This window comes from Pan troglodytes, chromosome 12 (genome assembly GCF_028858775.2).
Source record: "Pan troglodytes isolate AG18354 chromosome 12, NHGRI_mPanTro3-v2.0_pri, whole genome shotgun sequence".
Lineage (NCBI taxonomy): Eukaryota > Metazoa > Chordata > Mammalia > Primates > Hominidae > Pan > Pan troglodytes.
In genome coordinates, this window is record NC_072410.2 from 97824329 (window position 1) to 97830328 (window position 6000).

The window sequence follows — 6000 nt, forward strand, 5'->3', positions numbered from 1 at the left end:
CCTGTATCACCAAACAGATCCCACTAGAATGTGGTTCCTAAGGAGACAGGGATAAGGCTGCTTTGGCCAGTCTGTCCCCTTTGGTATGGGTGCCTTGGCCAGAGGCCTTTGGCCCTGCAGATGCCAGCTTCTCCCATCTGTGTGTCACATGGCCTGTGAGAACCATGAAAAGAGGCTCCAATTCTCTGCTGTCCGCCAGGGGCTCAGCAGACAACATTGTTCTCTGGGCTGTATGCATTAAATGGCAAAGGAATCTGGCCCATACCCAGCTTCTCTGAGGTGCAGTCAAGGTGTTTAGACAAAATATATGCAGGAAATGGTGCTGTAGAAGTTGATCATGGTGGCATTATGTATGTGAGGAAACTGAGCCTGGGAGAGAATGCAGTCTTCGGGCTCACAGTCTAGAACAGAAGGGCTGGCCAGGTATGGTGGCTCACACCTGTAATCCCAGCACTTTGGGAGGCCGAGGTGGGTGGATCACAAGGTCAGGAGTTCAAGACCAGCCTGGTGAATATGGTGAAACCCCATCTCTACTAAAAATACAAAATTAGCTGGGCGTGGTGGCAGGCACCTGTTGTCTCAGCTACTTGGGAGGCTGAGGCAGGAGAATTGCTTGAAACTGGGAGGCGGAGGTTGCAGTGAGCCGAGATCGCGCCACTGCAATCCAGCCTGGGTGACAGAGCGAGACTCTGTCTCAAAAACAAACAAACCAAACAAAAAACAAAACAAAAAAAAAAAACAAACAGAAGGTCGGAACTCTAGGATCTCGCTCTCCAGAATAGTGCACCCATGAAGAGGTGCTGAACAGAAGTCAGCCATTTAGGTGAGCTATGAAAAGGAGGCAAAGTGAGAATTGGGATTCCTGTCTTAAAAAGCTTCTTAACTTTAGCTGCAGAAATCCAAAACATGGGGACAGGTATGACAGGAAGGCAAGTAGAAAAGACATCACATTTACTGAGTGCCCTAATGTGATGCGCCTATGCCAGGCACTTTACACAGGTTGTCTCGTCTCATGGAATTCTCTCAGCACCCGTGCAAGGTAAGTACTACTATTCCCATTTTACATCTGGGAAATTGAGGCCCAGAGAGGTTCGACTACTCTCTAGTACATGGGCAAGCAGAGATTCAAACCCAGGACACTCTGTTCAAAACCCATTTTCTTTCCACCACACTATGCTGTCTCGTGGCACACACCAATGTGCACATCACAGCTGCACTGTAAGTCAAGTAGAGTTCGGAATTCTTGACCCGCATTTGCTCCTCTGCCTCACCTGTTTCATGTCCCCCCTCACTGGGTTTGGAGGGTAGGGATTGGAGAGGGCTGCAGGCTATCCATACCATACCTGGGCACTTAATTTCCACCCTGCTCCCCCAGGCCTCATCCATGGTGGGCCTCTCCCATGACCTTGACTGGAACCCAGGGGCCTCCTGGGACTGGTTTGGTCAGGCCAGAGGAACTAAGCCTTAGAAAGGTTACTATTCTTTGGCCAAAGTGCACCCTGGTAAATGTGGTCCTCTGCTGTGACAGCTCAAATGATATCCTCTGCCAAGAGCAAGCAGCACAGTGAAGTCCCAAGTTTCCATATGAACTAGAGACTGAATTTCCCTGCGTGTCACAGAAAGGGAGGCTTAGAAGTGGGAGGAAATCTACAGCCATTGCATAAAACGCAGGAACCCCCACTCGCATTCCGGGCTTCAGCATCCCCGTCACATCCCCATCATCACATCACCAGGGCCTGTCCTGTAGTTACAGGAGTCTGGTTTCCTGGCACTCCAGCCTCACACAGCCCATCAGCTCAACTGTGTCTACAGAAAAGCCTCTTATCTCCTCCTCATCAGCTACAACAACTGCAGCCCCTCTTGCCCAGGGCGCCAGCCTTGAGCAGCCAACGGCTTTAAAGCACCTCCCAGAGGGAGGGAAGAGGGAAGAATATGACAGTCCAGGGAATATAGCTTCAGGGGAAAAAAAAAAATTGTGGGACCTAGAGAAGGGCTCAGGGAGACCCAGAGGGGAGAATGAGCTCCTAACGACTGTCACACAGCAGATTAGCTGTGAAGCCAAAAATAGAACCCAGGATTCCTGCCTCCAGGCTGGGTGACTTGAACCCCTGGCACTTCTCCCTTAAAGCGAGTTAACCTACTTGACCTACTTCTCTGAAGCTACAGGGAAGAGCAGCCTGTGAAAACAACGCCCAAGTAGAGGAGTGGGTGGGTATCCAAGGCTGAAGGCTGCATCTCCGCAACACGGCAAACAGCTCAGGAGCCTGGGCAGCAGGATGTGCTTCATTCACCAAGGTTGCAGGGAGTTGCCTTGGGCTGTAGGAGGGGCATGAAGCGGGGTCGGGAGAGCTGCCTGCTCCCAGGAGATGGGGCCTGGGCGCCTGGGATGGAGAAGGCTGCCGCAGGACAGATTTCGCAACTAGATTTTACCACGGTGTGAGCAGTGTTTGAGGTATTTGCGGTGGACATGTTGAGGTTTAAAAGCACCAAGCAGGCTCTCCCAGCTGCATCCACTTCATGGCCTTGAATTGATCCTGCGTTCACCCTCTAGAGAGGGGCCAAGTCACCTTCTTCAGCTGCCAGCCCCTATGGTCCCTGGAGAGAAGTCTCCCTTCTTACCCGAAGCTCAAATCCATGTCCACTTGCTTCTGGTCAAAAGCTCAAGCACTGCCATGCCCATGACCCAGACACTAGTCTAGACCAAGGAAATTCTGCCTCTTCACTCTCTCCTTGCTGCCAGCAGTAGGAGGCACCTGTCGGGGCCACCCATTACCTCCCATCTCCATCCTGGGTGATACTTGCTCTCACTGCAAAGCCAAAGCCCACCCACACTCTGAAGGACGTGAAGGTCCATGGCGTTGCTTCCATCTCTTCTTCCTGCTGATCTGCATGACATGGAAGAGAAAAGAAGAGATAGGAAATGAATAGCTGGTCACATAGGTGATCTTAAAAAGTCAGATATGGCTTTCCTGGCCATAGCTGAGGAAACCTGCATCTCACCACAGCCAAGGAACAGGCTTGCCCAGAAACTGGCCAACCCGATCAAAGAATGGTTTAAACAAAATGAAAGGAGAGGGAGAAAAATGCCTCCAGGGCCAGGCGTGGTGGCTCATGCCTGTAATCCCAGCTCTTTGGGAGACCAAGACAGGAGGATTGTGCGAGCCCAGCAGTTCGTGACCAGCCCTGGCAATACGGTGAGACCCTGTCTCTGCAAAATAAAAATTAAAAAGAAATTAAAAATAAAAAAGATTAACCAAGCATGGTGGCATGTGCCTGTAGTCCCAGATATTGGGGAGGCTGAGATTAGGGGAATCACTTGAGCCTGGGAGGTTGAGGCTGCAGTGAGTCATGGTTGTGCCACTGTACTTCAGCCTGGGCAACAGAGTAAAACCCTGTGTCAAAAAACTAAATATATAAAAAGAAAAATGCCTCCAGGAAATTGTAAACCTGGCTAACAGAAGAATACAAAAAGAACATGTGAGATGCTGAACCCCTAAGACCTGAAAATTGGTACTGGTGTAGGAAGAGCCCCAGCTCTGCGATAGGGCCAGATGCAACCTCTCTAGGGAAGTTACTCTCGCCCACCTAAGCCAAACCCTGCCCTCCAGGCCTTGTAGAGCCACTGCCTCATATGGGCTTTGGACCCTGAAATCACCCCTCTTTCCCAATAAAGCATGCTGCTTTTTACATTCACCCGAGCCCCCTCAGGGTTTGGCAGCTCTGCAGTTAAGGATCCCTGGCCATGCCCACTTTCCATTTTCTGGACTCTTCTTGGCCACAGGACTCCTCTATGATACTCAGCCCCAATCCTCAGCTTCCAAATCTCTAGCCCAACCCTCACTTTTCTGGCTCAAGGATGACAGCTGACTTCAGTCTCATGACGATGGCCCAAGGAAGAGGATGTTCAGCAATTCTCAGTGAACATGATGGAGAAGCTCAGACATCTACACGCCAACATGCACATGGCAGACAAAGTTGAGTTGAAGTTTGAGTCTACATCTGATGTCTGGTAGGTTAGGACTCGCTCATGTTCTCAATTATGACACATGTGTTTATTGAGAGCCTACTACAAGCCTACTACTACATACAAGACATGGTGGGGAAAGAATAAAAAGTCCCTGCCATCCAGAAAACTCACAGTTCAGTTGAGAAGGCAAGTCAGGACAGAGAGATGTCTCAGAGAGAGAGAAAAATGGAGTCCTGGCAGAAGCCTAGGAGAGAGGCTCCACCTGGGTGGACTGGGAGGGAGTTAGGGAAGGAGATAGACATGGAGAAAGAACCTAACTTGAGCAAAAGCAGGTGTTGGAAAGTCACGGCTATGTATAAAGAAAAGCAAATGGCACATTTGATAGGAACATATGCTAACTGAAGGGATACAGGGAGAGATGCAGTAAGAAATGTGGGCTTTGGTCCAGTCACAGAAGGCCTTGAGTACCTAAGGACTTTGGCCTCTATTCAGTGAGGAAGATTCTGCTGGAAGCTACGGGGTATCAACAGTGTGAGATGCTGCTAATAGGTGGAGGAAGGAGCAGAAAGGGCTGATGGATGTGGAGCTAGGAGGTCACTGGTGATCGAACACATTTCCTCCCTGACTCATGACCACCTCTTTCGGAAAGGCGGTTCCTGGCATTGGGGGCATTGAAGATGCACAGCAGGGTTATACCAAGGTTGAACCAAGTCTCTTCCTGTTTCCCAGGAAAGAATGGGAAGAGCTTATAAAATTCATCTGCATCCCCATGCGTTCTCTTTCTCCTTCCCTTAGGAAGTGGCCCTTAGGATGTCAAGACATGGGCCGTGCAAGCCTCCTACCTGGGAGGCTCCTTTGGCTTTAAAGGGCTCCGTTGGGCCAAGGGGACAGGAGACAATAAGCTGGCTCCTTACGGCTGACTCTGGCTCTCAGCTGCATTGGCAAGGGGGAAATGGGTCCATACTGGTTTCCACATTGCCTAGCTTGGCATACTGGGTTTCCCACCCAGAGACTGGAGACAGAGATGCCTTGATCAGGAATCAAGACAAGGACTTCATCAGCAATGTGCCGTGTCACCTCTCAGGAATCTAAGAGTGGCAGGAGGCAGCTGGACAAGATACAAGGCCAGCCAAGAGAAGGGAGAACTCAAATGTTGACCTTCAGGTTTCAGGGCGATGTGAGGGAGAGGGAAGAAAAAAGGAATGAGTAGTTGCCAAGCTCCCACTAGGTGTTAGGCACTGCACCTAGCCCAGTACCCCGTGCCTGGCACGTAGGAGGGGCTCAACACACACTCATTGAAGGAAGCATCTTTCTCCCTCTAAGCCTCACAACAACCCTGTGAACTAGATTGGAATTAGGAGACGCATTTTTAAAAGAGCCATTCCCAGAGTCACACAATGAATGGTAGAAGCGGCCGGGCATGGTGGTTCACACCTGTAATCCCAGCACTTTGGGAGGCCAAGGCGAGTGGATCACCTGAGGTCAGGAGTTCGAGACCAGCCTGGCCAACCTGGTGAAAACCCGTCTCTACTAAAAATACAAAAATTAGTTGGGCATGGTGGCGGGCGCCTGTAATCCCAGCTACTTGGGAGGCTGAGCCAGAGGAATCACTTGAACCTGGGAGGCGGAAGTTGCAGTGAGCCGAGATCGTGCCATTGCACTCCAGCCTGGGCAACAGAGCGAGACTTCATCTCAACAACAACAGCAACAACAACAAAAAGAATAAATGGTACAAGCAGGATTCCAGCCTAGGTCTGCCTTTTTCTAAGCTCTGTTCTCTTTCTTCTGTTTCTCACCAGATTGCAAGTAGCTAAGCTGCAGGTTTGTGATGTGGCAACAGATGAAGTAGCAGATGAGTCTGGCCAATGTCACTCTTCTAGGAAGCTCGCTGGGGAACTGAAGGAGGTGATTCACAGAGGGCTTCCCTTCAGCTTGCACCAAGCAGCCCCTGGGGAGCTTGCTGCAAGGTAGATTCTTGAGCTCCACTCCAGACCCATGGAAGAAGCCTGGGTTCCACAGGTAGAGGGAACTGG